This window comes from Epinephelus moara, chromosome 23 (assembly GCF_006386435.1).
Source record: "Epinephelus moara isolate mb chromosome 23, YSFRI_EMoa_1.0, whole genome shotgun sequence".
NCBI lineage: Eukaryota > Metazoa > Chordata > Actinopteri > Perciformes > Serranidae > Epinephelus > Epinephelus moara.
The window spans coordinates 11,938,346-11,961,144 of NC_065528.1; the positions used below are offsets into that span (position 1 = coordinate 11,938,346).

General features: G+C 41.6%; 1 long non-coding RNA gene across 2 annotated transcripts in view; it reads right to left on the bottom strand.

The window, feature by feature from the left end:
• The window catches only part of LOC126385213 (uncharacterized), a 36,434-nt gene extending 27,211 nt beyond the window's left edge, over positions 1–9,223 (bottom strand). Inside the window, exons 1-4 of one of the 2 annotated variants that reach the window (XR_007569411.1) lie at positions 9,160–9,223; positions 8,253–8,468; positions 8,030–8,136; positions 3,216–3,266 (exon numbers count right to left, since the gene is read on the bottom strand). This is a non-coding gene — a long non-coding RNA (uncharacterized LOC126385213). Of the gene's footprint in view, positions 1–3,215; positions 3,267–8,029; positions 8,469–9,159 lie in introns of both variants that reach the window. The other variant, XR_007569410.1, reaches the window with a different exon arrangement.
• Positions 9,224–22,799: the final 13,576 nt, after the last annotated feature.

Consider the following 22,799-nt stretch of genomic DNA (forward strand, 5'->3'; position numbering starts at 1 on the left):
GGTTCTATCTACAGTCCTATGGGCTGAGAGAGCGTATGAACCAGAAGATGGAGATACCTCTGTGGTGCATCTCCTCCCACAACCCTGCCCCCTAGTTCAAACAATTGTTATGGGTAGAGTACGCACAGAAAACCGCTCCCAGCTCTGCCACCAGCCTTTCTCCAGTCCAGTGCTCCCTCAGTTATCACCACCACTCCTCTCTGGAATGAGAAGCGTGGTGGTTGATAACTGGGGAGCACCGGATGATGGTTGATGATGAGGGCCCAGTCCACATTCCTCAACTCTTCTGACCACTACCAGAGAAACGCCAACCGTTGCCGCACTCCAGCCCTTTGCTACATCCCAGGACAGGCTAGATACACCGGACCTTCATCTAAGGGTGGAGTTCAGGAAATTGGCTCCTTGCACTGTGGGCCTCTTGCCCATCTTCAAGGTCATCAACACGGCTCTTGGATTGTCCCAAGTGTAAGAAAGAGTCCACTTCAGCCCTCCTCCTCACCAATGGCCTCTCCCGCCGGCTTGGGAGTGGTCTCCAGTAATCAATCAATTGGGAGGGGTACGGTCCTAAGGAACTCTCTTAGACTCCGGCCAGGGGCGTTTGGTCTCGGCCCTGATTTAAGAGTTTCACCACAGTCATCCAGACCAGCCGGGAGGCACATCAGGAGTCATCACTTGAGGGGGAGGGCGGGTTCTGTCACAGTGTCAGTCACTTGCTCGTTTCCATTTTCCTTGTTTGCCTTTTCCCCTGCCATGTACTAACTCTCCTATTGTTTCAGATCCTGCAGTGGCATAAATCCTGTCCCACTGTCATTCATTCTCTGCCAGATTATCTATTGTCACTTTGCCTCAGCCTTTCAGCCATTTTCTCTGCCTACCTTAGTTTTGCCTGTTGTGACCCCCTACATGCTTTTTGAACTCCTGCTCTCTAGCCTGAACCCCTATTGATAAGTGCCTCATCTTTCCTGCCTGTCTAGTTTTGACTTTGTCTGTTTTCTACCTTTACTAAAGAGTATTTTACCAGCCTGGTTTCATAGTTGTGTTTGTGGGTTAAATCCTGTTTTTACTGAACCTTCACCCCATGTTGACCAAAATTATTCTTCATAAACTATCTGTGAAAAATATGAAAAATCTAAATATTAGGGTTTTTTTTTAAATAAATTTATCATGTGACTGAACTTTAATTACACCACACAAAGAGCTGCTTTCATACTCACAAAACTGGATTTTTTTCCAATTCTGCTTTTTTTTCCCTTGAGTAAAAACAAATCTAAAATTCTGTAAATATAAAGCTGAGATTAGTAAGTATGAATATTTTTTCCCTATTTTTTATGTGGTAGGCTTTGCGAGAAAATTAAGCTGATCCCACATCCTGCAGTGGGTCTGTCGGCCATGCTGTATGAGTGACACCTGCAGAGGTCACACATGAGCTAAAACTCTGCAGGGAGAAGGGCAGAGGAAATGGAGAGGGAAGAGAAACAGCAGAGACAGAGCGTTGCAGAGATGACAGACCAGACTTTAGTCTAACAGCATTCACAAGTAGTTTTTTATGGACTTTAAAAGCTTGCTTTGTGGACCTGAGCAGCTTGCTATGTAGAACAACACAATGAGTATACACAAAAATTAAAAGCTGTACTACCACTAAAGATATTTCTTTCTAAGACTTTATACTTTAAGTCAGCTGCAATTTCTGTACTTTCTTCTGTCTGCGGAAGTTACAAGTTATTTCCATGCTTGAGGATTTACATAACAAAATGTTGCTTAAACTGAAGGAGACTATTATTTGGAACACGTACATTTTTGGAATATTTGGTGAATACATTTCCCACTGGACATGACAAAAGGGCAGTGAACCCCAAACATCACAGGAAATGACACAAGACTACACAACCAAATTAAAAGACAACATCTTGAGGATGAATTTTTGATTCAGTGTAAACTTTTAAACAGAAAACTGTATGTATGCGACACTGTCATGTGTGTGGAGGAGGGGTGGTTTTCTCACATAGGAAATACTTAAGATTAAGAGGAACATTGAGTTTCAAGCAACTTAAATGAACTCTGAGCCTGATATTGACGTTACACTACTGGAATTATACTGCACCGGTGAACTCCTCCCATGTGGTCGTCAATGCGAGACAAAACAAACATGATAAACTACTTGCAACCAGGATTTCACCGGGGCCAGGGACACGTACACCAGTTACAAATCTTTTTGTCAAGAATTCTATTCACTCACACACCTCCATGGTCCATGCACGTTAATTTGACACTGTTGTCACAAATTTCTAAACAGCAACTCATAAATCCTTCCTTCAACTTTTAATTCACAATTTTCCAGCCAGACGATGACCAAAGTGTCCTAATTTAGTAAAAAGTTACTCATTTACAGCACAATTCACTCAAAACCACATTTTCAAATATCATAAACTCTATAACTACATCATAATGTTCTGATCACTTTGTTGGGATCAGTTTCACGTAAGAGGAAAAAAAGATCACACCGTTTTATTTCTTCCCAGAGAGTCTTCTTACATAAAATCCACTTTGGCCATATCCCCCCTGACTGTCCTACATAATTACGACGCTCCAAAACTAAAGCCAGGCATCGTTCTTCTTCACTGGGAAAAATCAGAGTGCTGTCGGTGTTGCTGGACAAACTGCGTCTCATTGCTCAAATCTGATTCTGCTTATTACTGTTAGTCTGTTAAAAATATACTTGACTGTATTGAAACATTAGACAGAGATTGTCAGTTTGAGTGTTAATCATCTTATTTTCTGTCTTGTTATCACTCACAGTTTCACAAGAGCTGGGGAACGGTGCCCAGAGTGTGCATTCGACTCTGAGTGCATGCTGCTTCGAAACTCTAGAGATATTATTTAGAAATGCTGTTTTTTCCAAGATCAAGCTTCAATGTACATTTTATTCTTTAAACATTATATAATCAGGTTAGTCCCTTTTAGATAAAACAATGTGTTTTTTCAAAAGATGCCTGGCTGAGAGAGAAGCATAAAGCCACATGGATTAAATAATGCAATACACATAACGTGATTTGCAATATAGTAGCTCTGATCCTTTTGCCTTTACAGCATGAATCCTATAATTCATGTTACCCTACTCAGCAAGACTGCAACCACGACTTCTGTATAAAATGTAAGCAACACAATATTTTTCTACACAGGATGTTTTTGCATGTGAGGCATGACCATGTGCTCACCTGCATTGCAGTATCTGAGGTCTTCTGGTTTCACTTGTGTCCTCACTTGCCCTGCACCGAAAACACAAAACACAGAAGAAGAAAAAAAGACTCAAATGACAAATTTAAAGTGTGAAATGTCTCGCTCTATTGTTTCGACATGCACTGTGAGGAGTGATCGAGAACAGTGATTGATTAGGACGTGTGGCGCTCCGTTTTGTGGCGTGTTGTTCTCCCACCGTGTGCCAGCACAAGCTGAGCACAGGACATTCTTACTGGAACATTTCTGCTGTTACATGTCAGTGTTGTTGGGCAGAGAACCAGCTGGAATCCGCGTTTCTATTTGACCATAAGTTTAATTTGTAATTACATAATCATTGATTAATTATTCATCTTATTTAAATAATGATTTATAATTTTTTTATGTGCAAAATATTACACACTTTATAATTTCATTAAGTGCACTAACAAGCTGAATGAAGGTAAAAGCTATCACTATTCATCACTTTCCTTTATTAAACAAGCACTATAAAGGAGATATAAAAAGACAAGTGAAATGGAGACTGTGCAAATGAGCAGCCATTCAGCATTAAAAACAAGACCATTCAGACTGTGCAATAATAAAACACATTCATTTTCTGCCCTTCAGGAAGGTCAAAGCGCAAAGTCAGCTACAGCCACAGCCCTGACACTGCTGGAGGTCTGCGTCAGGCTCAAGGGCACCTGGGCAGCCTTCTGCCATGCATATTGATACAAAGTTCTACATACACACAACAAATAAAGGCAAAATAAAAGGCAGCTGCGTGTTTCCATAACAGAAGCGTTCATTAAAAACCAGAGTGTGTCTCCATTGTTCTTATTTCTGTCGTGCTGCAGCGGCAGCGTGTGCTACTATGTTTTTAGTTCAATCTCGCAGACGAACAACTCAAACAGTTAAATATTTTGCAAACACATGGAAGAGGCTGAGTAGGTGGTTTCAGTTAGAATATCTGCTCTTATTTAATTCCTAAAAATCCCCTTTTGCTGCAATATGTACACGCAACCTTGAAAATGAGATAATCGACAATTAGGGTTCAGGTCATGCCATTTCTACCATATGCCTTGGCCTGTATTGGATTATTGGAACAGGTATCATCCTACGTAAAATGTGTCTGAGAACAAACTAAACTCACTGACCTTCAAAAGACATAAATCCATGTCACAATTACGTCCAAAAAATGATCACAGTTTGGGATATCAGCGTTCAATCATCCTTCTTTGGCACTGCAGCTGCGACAGGAAATCTACTTAAATATTTCAGCCCTTTATCTCTCACCCAGCAGGGTTTATTAGTTATTTTTAGCTTTTGTTATTCCCATATTATCACAGCTTTCAGGAATACAAAGGGATTCAGAATCCTTCGCAGCGCCTCAACACTGGCTTTAATAAAGCCAGTGGTACAGTTTGTGTAGGTGGTTTATGGTGTTTTTTGCCTCCTATGTACACAGCCTCTTTTTTGCTGTGGGTATGTTAAAACTGAACCGGAAGAACCTGCACTGCTCCCCACAGAGCTCTGCTTCATTTGCTTTTCGTCTCTCCTTTCCTCTCCCCCCCCTCCCCATCTTCTCACAGGACTCGTGAACTCTCTATAAACCCGCTGATTCCCCCCAGAACGCTGCTGTCTATCCGACATCAGTCGAACTAGAAATAAAACAAAAGAGCGAGAAAAGAAGCTGAAATAGACAATAAGGTATAGAGAATGAAGAGGGAGGGAATGAGAGAGAGAGGGAGAGAAGCAGGCCAGATTGCAGAGGGTTGAATCAATGCAGCGGCCTGGTCTCTTTTTTTCTCCCCTCTTTTTTTTTTCATTTTTTTCTCTCTCTCTCTCTCTCTCTCTCTCAAATGATTCACAGTGGAAAGAAAAGGCCTTTTCCTTGTCCTCAGTTGAACTCCACATCAGCTTCCTGTTAGAAAAGCAAGGAGGAAACACCCAGAGCAACACGCGCGTGCGCACATACACACACAAACACACACAGAGGAAGGCCTTCACTAGTGGATTCTTCGCTGCCAGAGAAATTAGGTCAAGCACTTAAATGCCCTGCACTGAGATGCGCAGATTTAAAACGTGATGTGTTTGGTGGGGACAGCAGAGGCATACCGGGGCAACAAACATGCATGCACTCAAACGCTTGTTGCACTTAGAAATGCACACTAGCTGCACACTATACTGTCAGCTCATGGCTTGCCACATTATTAATACCAAGAAAAAAAAAAAAAGAAATAATCGGTGACAGACGCCCACTGCTCCTACTGTTAATACACCATCCATCTGTGCAGCTTAGAACATGACAAGGTGGCTCAGACACACACAATAAAATAAATGATGTGTATTTAAAAAAGGCGCAGAAAAACACCTTTTAAGTCCCTCCAAAGGCAGAAACTAACGCACTACGTGCACGCATTTTCAAAACGCCAGATGACCTGATTAGGGAGTGACATGAGTCTCTGTGCGCCTCTACGACGCAGCTCAGGACAGGATGGGACAACACAGCACGCCACATTGCAGTATCAGCCGTGCACACCGAAAATCCCTCCCGCCCCGCCAACCCCACCGCCTCCCGCCCTCTGACCTGAAATGCCCTTAAAGAAACAACACACCACATCACCATCACATCCAATCAACTATTCATAGAAAGGCTGGATTGCGCTCGGCCTGATCTTGCCGTTTAGGGTTTCAATCAATTGCGTGAGATATGAGAGAGCAAAAGGGAGAGTGGGAGGCAGGATGAAGCTGTTCTGAAAGCAAATGAGAAAAATTTTGGGTGAATCCAAGCCTCTTCTCTCTCCATATTGGCAACCGCCAGTACGGCCCACAACGGGGCTCTGAGCTACAGGGTGGCAGGGTAAATCAGACGATAATCACGCCAATTTTCACTCTGCAGCCATGTGCTTTCTCCTGTCCCACTGACTCACTTTGGAGAAATGAGCCCCAGTCCATTGTCTGAGGTCCACCTGTGTTTCGACTCCATTTTCTCGAAGGCACAATGGCATTTTCCTGTTTACAGCGGCAACTGCGCTTTATAAACATGCAATATCAAGGTATTAATACATCTCATGAAAGAGTGCGTTTGCGAGCGACGGCTGCGGCCAAAAGGTCATTCTGACCCTATTCATATTTCGGGCTTCTGGCAGTTCTTGTTCCTCTTTCCTGTGAAAGAGGCATGGACGGGGAGAGAATATGGTCGTAGCACAACACCATGTTTCTGTCAGCCAACACAGATCTTTTCTTAGGAAACACTGCTGCGTTGCAATTTCGACTGACACTCCAGTATGAGCAGAATCTTACCCGGCCCGCCGGCCAGCCTGCAGATGAAGCTTTGAGAGCACACACACACAGATACACACACACAGATCAAGCAAAATACATGCGCAGATGTGCATGAAGCCAGAGATGATTTCAAAGGACAAAAAAACCCTTAAGATAAAGTGATAAAGTGTTAAAGTATTGTGTCTGTTCCACGTTTAAACCTTTTGACTTAAGGTGCTGTAGGTAAACGTTATCTTTGGCATGATCTGAGACAACGGAACTGAAAAGAGATGTCTGAATCTCACAAATAACATGAGGACATGTTGAAATTTACTGTAAAGCAGGACACTCGCAGTATAAATCCTGCATTTCCACACAGTGTGAACAATAATTGGATCCTACTTCTAAGTATTAATCTTTCTACCATCTTGAATGCACTGTTACTTTTTTGCTCAGAGAAAGATGATGGCCCACATTGATTATTGTCAGGGAAATTAGCTTATTTATCAATAAACCATCTATAGCCACAAGAAGAAAAGATTAAGGCTATGAAATGAACTCTGTATGAACCAGAAAACTGCTTATTTGTTCTGTTCTCTAATACGAAAATCTACACGTCCTACCTGATGAATATGAAGCTCCTGTTATGACTGTTCAAACACCTTCTCGCATGTAATATCAAATAAATATCATCATGTACACCCTCGCTTTAATTGACCAAAGGGGATTTTTAAGTTTCTATAATTTTTCAAACACATTTTAGTCTTTTAAAAGAAGCTCGCCGTACACCTGAGAGACAGTCAGGGAGCCCACACAGGCCTTTTAACCATTAAAAATACATCCAGCTACTGCTGAGTTCGCTCCTCTCAGATTTCAATGAATTAATTTCATCAAAAACTTCTCTGAGGGAAACCACAGTGACACATCAGGGGAAACCGCACAGCTCTACCATATGTTCTCATGTCTTACATACACTGATTATCTCAGGGTGAGCAGCTCGGGAGACGTCGCTTTTTTTCTAATTAAACGCACATTTCGCTGAAATCCTGTAAATTGCCCACTTGGAGAGCGGTGATGTTTTCCGCTGGACTGACGTGATGTGCCCGGCTGCCTATCTGTGTTTGCATCGGGGACAACAAAGGGAAAGATTATGCCTCTCTGCGAAGGGAAACTAGGGCACGAAAAAGACGACCTCTTTTCTTGTATTGCGAGGGGAGAATTTACACTCCGGCGACCATTTCATCTTCATGTAAGGACTGGAGGATGTTTGGGACTTGTTCGCAAATTTACAGACGATTATGTGAAGCTGTTAAAGTGTTATTATGAACGCGCTGGTTTTTAGCACCCTGGAAACTTCCCCCTGAGGACTGTGGATCGGTTCAGTCATAACAGTGTCAATATCCACTGACCCAGTCTGAGGGAAATATATCGCTACACGCTTTACGCTCAAAAAGTCGAGCTTTGTTGTCATTTGTACGCATTTTACGCAAATGGAAACATCTTAAAACGCGCCTAACAAAGAGAAAAGGGTGAATTAAAGACTACGCACCGACAGGTCTCCGAGTTCAAGTTGGATGATCTCTCCCTCCGGGGTGTCCAACTCCAAGTCCGCGGGCTTTATATCTTCTTAACGCTACCTCGTCTTCTGTTATGTCCCTGAGCCACAAAATAGCAGGAAATAAAAAAGCACAAAGCGATATTTGTAGGCTGGGAAGTAGAAAAAGTCGTCATGTTGAATGTGCTGGGGTGAGACAGTCTCCGCGAGCGCCTACCGGGCAACGACAGAGTTGTGTTTCGCCCCCCCTGTGTGCGTGTCTCTCCGCAGCCATCCAGCTCGGTTCAGTGGGGACACACAGCCTGCAGACTGCGCCGCGCCGCGCGTCCTTCGCCGCCGATGAACCAGATGCGTCAAGTTCAGCTGAGGTGAAGCCCCGTTATACAACCAGCCCTGGGTGTGCAGCAGCAGCAGCCTGCTTATTTAATGTCCCCTAAAGGTGGGGGGGGGAGAAAAGGCATATCATATTGAAATGTCTGCAAAAACAGGCTGTATTGAGATGATTATTAAGGGCTGCTTCACTCACCCCCCCCCCCGGCACCCTCCGCGGATCTTAAAAAGCACTATTTGCTTTTACCTGATGTCATGAAAAAGACATTTTCATTGTGTCACTGTCTTTACTTTGGGCTGAAAATAGCCCGAAATACCGCCGCGGAAATAAAAAACACACTTTATTAACACTTGGGATGAGTAAAGGAGTAATACACTGCTGTTTTATGACGTTAAAAATTAAATAAAGTACCAAGGTCACTATAAAGTCACAACACAACCGTCGCGCGCAGACTTTAACTCCATCTTGGATTATTTTTAAAAAGAAAATGTGGTGTTTTTTCGTTTGTATCATACCCCACCTACATGTCTAACAGCAAGCTTACCTCATGCCCCAGCTATAAAGTCTTCTTCACATTAAAATATGTAGAAAACAAGCAGGAGGCGTCGTGTTAAAGCTAATTAATGCTTCATACCTTAAATATGGCTGTGTCACCTTCCTCCAACAAAGCTAAAACAACCCTAACAGCAGCTAAAAACACATTAAAGCAGCTAAATTCATCTCGAATGCTGCCTACATGTTTAGCTCCACAGCTAATTAGCCTATTTTTTTATGCTAGCTAACAAACACACACCTGATTTAAAGCTGCATTGCTCACACCTGTCTGCCCGCCGTAATGAGCTCGGTTGGGTTTCGTCCCCTCTGTGGGTTAATGAAGGTCTGCATGTGCAGTTAGACACCACAGGTGACTCGGAGACAAGTCCTGACTTGTTGGCCGATTTGCTTCACAGACACATTATTGATTAATAAAGTGTGGGGATGAGGCAATGCGGTGCTGTTAAAGGGCCAATCTGTCATTCAGAAAGTTATTAAAAAATTATACCTTACTCAAAAGCTACTTTAATCTCTGATGCTGGTTTGTATGGGTCTTAATTTGAAAAAGGTAAATTATAAGTTTGTAAGGGATTGAAATTACAAGGCTACTAAAGCAGATATTTAACCATCTGCTTTTTTCTGTGTGTGTGTGTGTGTGTGTGTGTTCTCCCTCTGAAAATGTGCTTTTGAAAATATTGCAAACACACACAGACACAAAGGTGCAGGTTTAATTTCAGCTTGAGCAAAGAAAATTTTTAGCATCATACACATAATTTCCTGCATTCTGGGGAATTTTTCATGCACCATTTTGTGCCTTTTCTGCATCAATTTATGGTGCAAACATCTTTAGTTTTGTCAAAATGAATATTGAGGGATAGTGCATATGTTCTAAATATTAAGGATGATGTGTCCCATGCCCCACCAGAAATCTAAACCTTCCTATAAACAGATATGATCCACTTCATAAATCAGTTTTCCAGCAGAATAAATACATCAAACAATAACCGACAGCATACAGAGGAAATTAAATGTTACACTCCATTTATGCTGTGGATACACACCTGCCGAGTCACTATGGAAAAATGCAGACAGATATTAAAGTGCTTTTTTTTTAAGTGCATCAAATACACCTTATAAGTATAGATTAAACATTAACTATTAATATTAACTCCCTGTAATGTTTGAGAATACACCCCTTCACTGGGAAATGTAGTGAGGTGAATAAGTGCCTAAAAGTAAATTATTAAACTACCAATTTAATTTAAAAAAAAACCCTCATGGTGTATTGAAAAAAACTGCATTGTCCTGTAAAATGAAATGAGTTTTACATAAATTGTTTTACATTAAAAATAAAGAAAAACACAATGTGATTTGTTGTTATAATCTGTGGAAGACACAGAAAAATGTAAGTAAAAAAACCCCCAAAGGCTCGTTTATACTATCGTTGATGATCGAATCACTATTTGTGTATCGTTTTAATTTTTTATTTATTTATTTTTGCCTCTGTGCACATGAGTGGAAGCACCAGTCCCACTGTGAACCTGCAGCACACAGACAAGTGTATTGAGTGCTGGTAAATCTGTATTGACAGGTGATATTACAGTTGCACTCAGTGACCGAGCTCTCTGTCCAGTACGCCTATATCCATCAGCGCAGAAAGATAGTATAGGATTAGGTGTGTGTGTGTGTGTGTGGGGAGGAGTGTGTGAAGTGTGTGTGTGTGTGTGTGTGTGTGTGTGTGTGTTCCTGCAGCTCGGCTGCATATGGGGCTGAGCATGTAGGCTATAACCGGGATTAAAAGGTGACACAAGTTCATAATGATGGAGATTCACCTGATGTGACTTAAGACAAACACAAACACACGTTATTATTTTTTCAGCACCTTAAAGTAAAATAAAGCTGAGTGTTAGCAAGTTTTAAAAGCTGGGTGGTCCACTGGTTAGCTTTCTAAATAAAAACTGTGTGTACACTTTGATTATAATTTACTAATTCACTGCTTATTCCCTTAAACTGATTCTAAACAAATACTTCAAAATAAAAGCTGCATTATTATTAATATGTAATTAATTGAAGCACTATTTGTCAAAAGTTTTATATTGAAAAAAATAAGTATTTATAGCAGTGTAAAATCAATTACATTTTTTCTTTAACATACATAATAGTTAATAAACTTTATATGACTTTTATTTATTTATTTTTTATTTTTCAAGCTGTCACTGGAGCTTCAAATGGTCCATATGTTATTATTATATATGATATATCACATATGATATATCACACATTATGGAACATACAGATGCTTGCTGACATGACGCTTGCAGTTATGGCAAGCTTTAAAATCCATAGATTTAATCTATATTTTACTTATTTTTCTATATAATTCTTTAATGTAACAAAACAACTATATGAGTTTAACTGTACCTGTTTTATTTCTTCTGCACTGAACATATTTAGGTGTAAATTAATATGCTGAAGAAGCAATAATAAGGGAGAAATGGTTTTGCATAGTTCCAGTTACTCAAAGTGGTCTTTACAAAATTAAAACCCCCACTGAGACGTTTAGTTGTCAAACTTATGATACGCTGGAAATTCAACATATATTTGACTTCAAGTATGATATTAAGAGATGTTTGCACTGCTAATGGACATACTGTAGATATGGTATTAAGCACTTATCATCCAAAACCTTGCACCTAAATGGACCTCAGCACTCAATACTCATCAATCTTTCATTTTAGACAATTTGTACATTCAATCACACCAATTAAGAAAAGAGTATTGACAAAGGAGAAGTACTGACTCCGCCATTAAACTTCTTTAACGAGATTTTTTTCCATGATTTGAATTGAGGAGAGGAGAGGAGAGGAGAGGAGAGGAGAGGAGAGGAGAAAAAGGGGGCTGAATCTCATGGAGGTGGCCAGGGCGCTCCATTTGGCACTGCTAATTTGCAATCAGACACTCTCTTTGAGCTCTCTCCCTACCACGTCTCCAGACAGTGTGGATGGCAGCTGAGACAAAGCTAGCATTCTCCGCCCGACCAAGGCCCCTCTTAGTTTTATTTCAGGCCACTGCTCTCAGACACAGACCATTCTGCATGGAGCGCCCAAAAGTACGGCAGCAAGAGAGAGGAGAGGAGGAAGGAGCAAGTTTCGGAGGACGGAGAGAGGAGGGGAGGTGTTGAGGAAAGAGAAGGAAAAAAAAGTGGGAGGAGGCTTTTGTCGAGGGCCAAACTGCTGTCTCTACCCCTCTCGCCCTCACCGCCGCCCACCCTCCTCTCCCTGCTCCTTCCTCTCCTTGGATGGTACCCCGGCTTGTTCCCCTCTAACGTGCTGCAGTGCAGTGCCACGCCCCACCTAGCGCCATGAAAAAGACTTGAGATCTGATCGATCACGATGCTCAAACTCCAAAAAGCTGGTCGCGACCTTTTCCCCTTCATCCATCTTAAGTTACCTCTTTGTCACTCTGAGCAAAAGCTGACTCTGGATTCTGAGTGTGTGAAGTTTGGGAAACTTTTGAGCTGCTCAAGTTGGCTGCTGCATGTGCACCAAATGGAGAATATACTATGAGGTACATCAGGTAGGGGTGCAGTGATCCGATACTGCAGATGAGCGTCCTGCTTGATCCTGACTTTATTAAGCATCGGCCATGGCATGACCACAAGGGCGTGGGGGGACACATGAAGCAAGGATGGTTGGGAGTCCTCCCCCAGAAAATCTGGAGCGACAAACACTTCATTTCCTGCATTCTTGTGAATTTTCAGAACCAGTTTGTGCCTTTTTTGCATCCATTTATGGTTAAAAAGTCTTTAATTTCGTCAAAATAAAAGTCCTCTGCTACTTTTATGTGTTTATTGAGGGGGGGACAATTGTTCTAAATATTAAGGGAGACATGTTCCCTACAGCCCCCCCCCCTGAAATCTACACATTAACTTCCATTAAAATGATCCTTATCACTTCCACAAAGAGGGGTACAGGTTTTAATTTTAGGAACAAGTACACTGGTATGACTGGTACATCCCTGATAGCTTCTTTTTGTGCCTCTCCCCCTTTGTGTCGGGTGTGCCCTCAATATTTTTTATTAAAGTTTTGTTTATACAGTGTAGGTTGGCTGAGCATGCATGTTTTAACAGTGCCGCCCTGCTTAGGGAAATAATGAAAATGAGCACAGGATAATATGTTCTCCCGAGGCTTGCCGAGAGGAGCATGTGTCCCGAATAGTTCAGTGTAACTTACGTCTAATTTCATCTTTTAGAAATCAATTTAAAGTGCGAGCACACATGCGTGTCTGAATGTGTCCGTGCACCTGTGTTATCACTTTATTATCAGCAGTCCTGTGGCTGCGCCGTACGTTGTTGGCTTGGTTGCCACAGGTAACAGGTCAATGATTACCCCGGAGGGCCTAGGGTGTCCTCAGACTCAGGTCAGCACCGCTTTGCCATGAGAAGGAAGGACAACAGTGGGCTGCAGCTGCCATCTGTAACTCTAGGCCTGTGCAGTTATCAGCGTCTTATCTGCTTGAAAAGCTGCATTGTGTTGGCATTGTGTGTGCGGGCGGTGATATGGGCAGGGCCACGCTTCAGGAGTTTATGCTGTATTTTATGAAGTGATGACATGATCCTTTTTTTGCGCTAGCGGTCATTTTGAACAAAGGGGTGCGACATTTTTCACATGCTCGCTTTGGGTTGCTTTAGAGCTGCCACGTGTTCAGCTAAGAATGAATCAATGAATCAGCGACTGGACTGTTGTCCTTCAATACACATCAATAACATTTAAAAAGCAAAGGCTTCAAAAAGTAAAGCTAAGAGAGGGGGGAAAAAAGTGCCTCAGTCCTCTTTTGGTTTGGGCCCATTCCCACAGGTTGTCTCACTTATTAGCTGCTTTCCTGAGCTGGAGCGAAGAGCACAATCCCTCTCAGTCTCACTCGAACACATAACAATGCCAGGAATGGCTGCATTTGTGCAGTACGACCATTAGGCAACATCCGACTGCCTAATTCATTCAATTTCTCCCTCTGCCATGCCAGCACAATTGGCCTGAAAGAGCGCAGGTGGGGGGCAGAGGAGGCTGGGAACGCAAGCAAGCTAAAGTTGGTCACACAGTTGGAACTGCCACAGGGCCGGATGGGTTAAAGCACAGGACACGGGGCAGACTGTTGGGAAAATGGTGTCCTCGAGGCGATCCCTGGCTGGACTCGGCGGTCGCCGTGACCCCCCACTCCGAGCCCGACCCTGACTATATCTTTAGCAAGTGAACGGTACAAATTACTGGATCGTATGGCCTCGACTTTCTCCCCTCTTCAATCCCGTTCTCTTTCTCACTTTCTTTTTCTCCGGATGACCACAAACAGCCATTGTCACTGCAGACCACGAGAACAATTGGGTTCTTATGCTGTGGCCGGTCAGGGGATGGGAGGGTAAACTTCAGCAATGACTGCACTAAGTAAATTATAGCTCCGATGGCCTGTGTGGTTTGGAGAGGCTGCGCTTTGTGAGAGGTCCTGCAACTAAAACCACCAGTTCAGCACATTTGTTGCCTCTGCAGTGCTAAAATGACGACGGCAGAGCAAATGCAGACTTCTGTTCTGTCCTCGATTTGTTCGCTTTCATGCAAACACTTTGAACCGGGGCTGTTAGGACGCATAAGTAGCTCTTTTTTGGAAAGCACTCACACTTTCTAAACTATACTGAGTCACATCTTAGGAAAACTGAATAATTGCGTGACTGCAGGGCAATGCAGGATTGCCACAGTCCTGTGCTCCCTCTCTCCCCCCTTCCCTCTCTCAGATCGAGGCTCCGCCTGTCCACTGTCCTCCCGCGCTCCGATCGCTCCACCCTCCCGCCCTATCCCCTTTCTACATGACATCATCTGCACATCTGTCGTCCCAACAGGGTGCTGGTGACACAGACAGGCCACAAAATTAGTAGAGCTCTCCCCCTCTGCCTTTGTCACCATCTCTTTCTTTCCCTCTGGCTCTCAGTTTCTTGATTTCTCTCTCCTCTGTCTCTCCGTCCTCCTTCTCTCTCTCTCTATAGGTGCTTTGCTTTCTTTCATTCTTTATTTCCCTGCACACCTTTTTTTTCTACTCCTTTTCCCTTACTGCATTATGTCCTGTAATAATATGGCTGCATCTGACCATTTCCTACAATGTGGCACATACATTCGAGCAGGCAGGAAACAGCCATTAAACTAAATGATCCATGGGCCTGACCCCCGCCTTGACCCGTGTGATTGTGAGCAAACTCAATCAGCAATGTCAGCGCTAACATGATGTGACTCTCGCAAGAAGTTTCTTTTCTCCAGTTTCTCCGATTTGAGCTATTAGAGCCTGCTAAAACCGGTTAAGAGGCTGTGGTTATATCAATTTGTGTGTGTGTGTGTGTGTGTGTGAGAGAGAGGAAGAGAAAGAGAGTGGGAGCGATCTTTTTAGTATGTTTCGACAGTAAGGCCCAGCCCATTAAGGGCCAAGTATTTCCAAAGGGAATAGAAACTTACAGAAGTGTAACACATGTTTGATTCCCCGATGCCCCACTGCAATAATTCTTCACATACGAATTACTAACAGATCAAATCAAATCGTGCTGGATCAAACCAGCTGCAGTGGAGTGACAATCCTTAGTGATATAAATGAACAAATGCAATTAATTTACAATTAACCAAGCTTCCTCCAGAAAAATAAGTACTTTTTATGTATTTTAACTTCATCTTAAAGGGTTAAAGGGGGCAAACAGCAGCTTCTAACCTCTTCCTAACACATTTTTCTTCTTTATATAAGGCATGATTGCATTTTGCAAAAAATAAAAAGCATATTAAAATAAAAATAACCACAACTAAGAATATCAAAATCATTTGATGCCAGTTGATGTGCAGTTTTTGCAGTGGGAATACCGGGAACACATCGCCTTGGGAAAAAAAGTAGCAGAGGGCTTTAATTTTGACAAAATAAGTTACATTTACACCACAAATCGATTCAGAAAAGACACAAATTGGAGCATAACAATTCACCAGGATACAGGAAATTATTTGTATGATGCTCAGAATTTCCTGGCAGAGGATGCCCAAACCCCCACTATGTTGAAACGAACCCTACGACCCCGGTGGAGTGGCATCACTTTTGTTTTGCGACCTGCAGCAACTCAGATACCAGCACAGAATGCAGCAGATGGGATGTGAACCCAGGATTACACAGGGGGATCATGGGCCTGATGACCACCACACACTCCTCAAACAAAAACCCAAATTATGCAAAATGTTAATTTAGTTTTGCACTTAAGTAAATCTTACTAATATACATTATTATTGAGGACACAGCACTAGATGTGTTCCTGTGGACACTTCAGCTGATCTTTATCAAACACTAACATCTGGCTCGTGTGTCTATCTCTATGTAAAGACATTTTCTGTTCTATAAATTCTGTCAATAGGGAACTATACACGTTGCCATTTTCACACACGAGTGATCGTAGTGCACAAACTTCCTCACAGCAGCACTTGCTGGTGGATAAAATGTAGAAATGTCTTTTTAATTTCTGTGGTTTCACCCCAGGATTACAGATATACGAAAAGCAACAGTGAACACAATTATCTTTGATTTGAGGTTCACCAAAAGCGAAGAGATTCGAAGAGAACATTTTTTAGTGTCCCGCTTTTACATGAAAAAAAAAAACAAACCCGTGACGGTTAAATTTTGAAATTTCGACGGTAGGAACCAAGATGGTGGAACCTCTGACTGGTGGTGGGAACTGCAGGCTGCTGTACAGCTTCACCTCCTGTACTTTGAAACATGGGAGTAAAGAGCCCCCTTGAGGATTTCGGCATTACTCACTTCATACACTTGTGCCTCTGAAATGCTGAGGCACGACGGTGTCAAAGTCACCTCATGATCAACGCTAGAAATTTGTGCAGAATTTGAAATAAGCAGAAATGGAAAAGAGGAAATGAGAAAGAGGAGAATTGTCTGGTTTGACATAGTCTCACTGAATATGCAATATCCATTTAACACTAAATGATAACAATGCAACGTGATGATGGAAGCTTTAATAGTGCACTGATAATGTAATGCTAGTGTCTGATGTGATAAAGGGTGTAATAGCTGCTGTGCTCGTGCCATGAAAGACAAACTGCTGGTGTAACAGGGACATGCTTTGCTCAAAGCAGAGCAGTGTGAGCTGCTCTGAGGCCTTCTCTGGTGCTTTGTCTCCCTCTACAGGTACAACCGGGTAAAGACAGTCTGACAACAAGGAGGCGAGGGGTGTGTGTGTGTGTGTGTGTGTGTGTGTGTGTGTGTGTGTGTGTGGGGGGGGGGGGGGGGGGGGTGCAAAAGGCTGAAAATCTTGCAAAAAAAAAAGGCTGAAAAATAGAAAACTGCATGCAGACTAAATTTAAAGCAAGTAAGTTTTCCTTTTGATAAATCACAGCAGGCAATAATTTCACTTAAACTATATATTGTTGGACTTGGAGTGCATCATGGTTGAATAAAGCATATGCAAGTTGTGCATTCATAAAAGGCAGTAATTTTTAAAATATATATATAGGGAGGCACATCCCCCCCAATATTCAAATATTCTCAAAATGCATCCCTTCAATTTACTGTTAGAAAAAATACATATATATTGGTGCTAGTATTGCGGTGTACAGCAGTTATGTATGTGGTTCGTCCATCTGGTGTTGCTCCACTGCTGTGGGTGGCTGCAATTAAAGTCAAAAACTTTTTAATTTGTCGCTCTATTTCAATACTTTCGAATGTATTGAAAAGTGGAAAACTGGAATAGCGTGTGAGTGTTATGTAGGCCAAAGTTAGGTTCCCTTAATGTTCCTACCAGTATTTGATGGGACAGTAATTATTGTAACACCACACCGATAATTATACTTCACTTCGGTCAGGATGTGCATGAAAACGTAACATTTATGGCATTTTTCACTGGAATTTAATTGCAGAAATAAATAATATCTTGCTTAAATGTGTCAGTAAGTGAACAGAGTGGAAACGGGCCGATTTGCAAGTGCTAATTATAAGTATATGTTAAGTTAAGTATACTTTATAGCTGTGCTTGCTTGTGGTAAATAATCTAATGTAAGAAGAGAATGAGTTTTTCTCAGGGTGCTGACCCTCTGGCAGATTTGGTCCCCCCAAATGTTGACCGCATGGTTACGGTCTTGCATTCAAATGACAGAAAATGAAGCCATAGTTTCAACCTGCTCGTCTGAAGGTGCTACGAATCCGTTTCGACATCAACCACAAACACATGTGGACAGCTGGTGTTGCAATTTTTCCTTTTTGGCTCTGTTACTCGCTCGTGGTGTTGACTTCAAAACCGTCTCTGGCGATGCCGTGTCGCCATTTTCCCAACATCTGCAACATGTTTATGGCTCCAAATCTGTATTTCCACACCAAAAACATAAATCCTGTTTACATAAAAGGAATCATTTCTGAGGACGTTTATGTGCCTCGTGGCATTGTTGGAAATATGGCCCTCCCTTCATCTGCTCTCAAAAAGGTTCAAGATGCTTCAAAGACAATAATTGCTCAAAAGTGGAATTGTTGTTGCTCAACATGGAAACAATTTCCCGCTGTCAGCTTTGTCGGGTTCCATGAATGCTCTAAACTGTGTAAATTAGATTTGATTACAAAGTAGTTTCTTTTAGTTGTGTCATAAATACTCTGTTGCCTGATCACCCCCGGGGTAGTTTTGTTTTTTATCTGTCACACGCTGTAATCCCTCTTGCAGTGCAGGGGGCGATATTCATTTCCTCAACCACACACAGCATTTCTTTTTGCATTCCAGCATGCGTTTTACCCCATTACACATATAAGCACCATGTGTTTGTCTTGCCACATTACAGTCTCAACAATGCCTCTGACATTGCGGTAAAGCTTGAAAGCCACTTGAGTTGCATGTGGCTGCGTGCCAGAATTGCCCATATATATGTACTTGTCTGATCTAAACAAATTAAACCCATCAGGGTGTCTTAGCGGATCAGAGACACACACGATATATAGGAGCAGGGCCTTTGATCCATGTCTTTTCCCATCTAATTAAAACTCAAATGCCATACTAAAAGAATAAGGCTGGTGTTTTCCTATATTATCCTTGTTGTCGACAGCCTAAATAGTGTCTGTGGCACTCAGTCTCATGCCAATCAGACTCTATGTGCTGTATATCTTCAAACGTAGGTCACGTGTATACAACCCTGGTTCCAAAAAAGTTAGGACGCTGTGTAAAATGTACATAAAAACTAGATAAAATGATTCGCAAATCCTATTTGACATACAGTGGTGGACATATGTATTCAACACGTCAAATGATTTTGCATGAAACATATTTCTAATGCAGCTATTCACACAAAATTTAGACCAGACATTAATATTAACTCAATAAAACTACAACGATATAAAAATTCTAACATTTCAATCCATAAAAATTATGAGCAATAAAGTGGAATGACATAAGAAAAATATATTGAACATGCTCAATCCAATTTATTTCACACTAAACAGAAGGCTTTGTGTGCGATTCCAGCTTTAAGATGCTTTCTGTGTAAAGAAATTAATCTCTTCGTGTGGTCAGATGGGATTTCGACACTGGTCTTTAAATATTGAAGACTTTGGAGGCCCTGCTTTTTCAATTTAGAACTTCAAAAATCAGTGTCCTCAGTTCCCAAACGCTTACTGAGTGTTGTTAAAAGAAAAGGTGATGTAACACAGTTGCAAACAGCCCCAACTCTTTTGGAAGAAGTTGCAGCCATCACATTCAATAACATTTATCAGTCTGAACATTAAATATCATTTCTATGGGACGTATTCTGGTTTTACTGATGTTTTACAAAGCGTCCCAAGTTTTTCGGAATCGGAGTTGTACATAGTTTTAGTTTAAAAGTTAAAGTGCTTCCCTAAAACAGCTGGGCACTGTAGATTTTAGCAATCATTACTTAAACATGAGGAAACAGTGTATTTGGTGGGGTCTACTTTCTGCCATGGATGAGTATGAGCTGGTGAGTGTTCACAGCACCAGGCTAGTGTAGATGGAACTGGAAACGGTCCACCCCAGTCCCTGTTCATTCTAATAAAGGAACTTGCCCCCCCATGTGGCTCATTGGAGACCCATGGAGCTTGAAAGTTACATACACACAGTAAATGCATGAATTACACACAATATTATTACTACATATATATTTATATTTATATATATATTTATATATATATATATATATATATATATATATATATATATACACATACATACATACATATATATACATATATATATCATTTTTAACAGATAGTTCCAGTCCTCGATTATGATTGGCTGAGCCACGTTCAAAGCAAGTAAAATACTCTTCAAACACACAGCTGTGACCACATTTCAGTTTCAGTAGTACTGCGTCAGGTATTATCACGAGACACAGAGCAACCACCGACCAACGCCCAGATCATTTATCATCCATCAGGACCAGAAGGGTCAAGGGTCAGAAACACAAAGATGCTACGAAAGAAATGAAGACCGGCTATGGGGATTTTATGTTTGAACAGCCAGCTCCTGTGTCCTGTCGCTCATTTGGTTGCTGATGGTAATGTAGATACACATGTAGTTATAACGTAACTGCAAAATGATGAGAATTTGTTTTTCTTTCCCTTAACTTTAGGTGTACCAGAGCCCATGAGGGTGAACTTCTTTGGCTCAGTGTTGCCACAGATTTGAAATGCAGCTTGCACTTTCCACTGTGCCTCTGTGTCAATTGGTAATCCTTTTGTTAAATGTTGCTGAAGAGCTACATTGCTTTTGTTTTAATAAATTATTACATTTAATTGTTGCTGTGTCTCTATTTCATGAAACATGGCCATGTATATGTAATTACTGTTTAATAAAAGTGGCCAGTCCACTATAAACCATGGCCTCTCGCAGCTTAAAGTGACAATCACTGATGATTTTATCTGACAACACGAGTCACGGACTGCTTTATTTTTTTATCTTTAAATGATGACAATGTCTTTTTAAAGTTTAAAACTCTTCTTCTATTCTCAGCTGTAACATTCGCCATGTTCAGCTGCTTTCCCTTTGTCAGCTATTCCCTTTTAAATTGTGGTGTAATTTTGCATGTCACATGTTGTGACTGTCAACAGCGCGGCTGGCTCCTGGGATTCTTCTCAGATGGTCTTGGTAATAGTGATGCTGACAATATACTGCGCTGGTAGTCTTTTATTTATTATTCATTTTTGACTGTTGTCTGAAAACTAAATAGGCTTTCACTAATATTAAAGGAATACTTCACCCCCCAAATGACCATTTGCATATCAATTTCTCGCCGTGTTACACTGAATTCATGAAGAAATCTTTGTTGTTCTCACATAGCTCTGGTGAACAGTTTTTTTTGTTTTTTAAGATTTTAAATTAGTGTTTTGATATAATTTTGCTGTTGTTACACAGCCCCCTTCAATTCATCAAGATTTTTCTCTGTTTTTGGATTCTTCATTCACTGTGGAGGCATGTGGAAAGTTTTGTTGACAAACTCAACATATCAAAAGTTGAATAAATGATAAGCAAATGATCGTGACTAGTCCACAATATGATACTATTTCTATTGTTTGTAATGTGCTGAAGAGCAATATAATATTTTGATTTAGTACATTTTCGACGACTGAACAAAACACTTTGTTAAAGTTGTTCTACCTTTTCTTACTTTAAGCATTATTCTGAAAGCAAAATTTCAAATTTGCAGCATGAGCACTTTCAAAAAGGACATTAAAGCCTCTGTACGTGACATTCAGAGCATTAATACAGCACTAACCCACTATTTGCTATCTAAAGATAGAAGGGAGTAATGACATCCTGAGCAGAGAAAGCGGTCACGCTACCTTCATGTGTGTTGAAATCAAAGCTTCTCTGTGGTTTGTTGTAATAAGCCGGTCCAGCTGCATGTGAATGTTAATGCATGTGTGTATCCCACAGGGTAGCTCATCCCGCCGCTCTATACTGTGCTAAAACAGCAGTTATCACAGAAATCTGGACAGTGTCATCATACATGTAGCGGCCACCCTCCAGTTCCCCCCTGGTTAACACCGTTGACTCTGTTACAGTTGTGTAGCGCTGTATGTGGAGTTAGCACCGTTAGCTGCTAGCCACTGGCTCAGCCACCTCTGTGTTGAGAACTGTGTCCAGATAACTCATACACTCTGAAGACCCTTTAAAGTTTCAAACAAGCTAAGTGTTTGTGGACAACTGCAGCACTAAATGATGTAACTTCACTAAATGACGTAGGTGCAGACATTTCCAGTCACCTCTCTGTCAACACTGCTAAATTTGTGCTAAATTAAGGCTCTCACGTCTATTTAGCAAGTATTGATGGTGCTTCTTGTGGTTGGCTTTGGACAGTGGTGGCATGTGGCTGTGAGTCACTCATTGAGATAAAGAAATCAACTCACCGCTCTGTAAACTCTTCTTCTGTAGACATATAGCTAGCTAGCTGCTAGCTAGACGTCAAGGTCAAGGTTTTCAAATGTAGACATCAGTAAACATCAAGGACAGTTCAGGGTCCGACGTTAAGGTTTTTTCCTACTTGCCCTGCCGGGCAAGTACTTCTCAAATCTACTTGCCCCATCTAGGTTTTTTCCTACTTGCCCTGCCGGGCAAGTACTTCTCAAATCTACTTGCCCCATCTAAATTCTTACTTGCCCTGCCTAAGAGGTTCTTTTTCTGGCTGTGTGACGCATATTTTCGCTCATGACTTATATCTTACATCAGCAGAGACGCTCAGCCAATGGAGGCAGCAACACATAAAAAAGTAGCACACTGCAACTGGTCCCTCCGAGGACAGAAACAGGAGAGGAAATACACCATTACAGGCCTGGAATTAAGTCATTTTTAGGGCAAGGCCACTTTGGCCTTTGATAAATACAAATTTATTG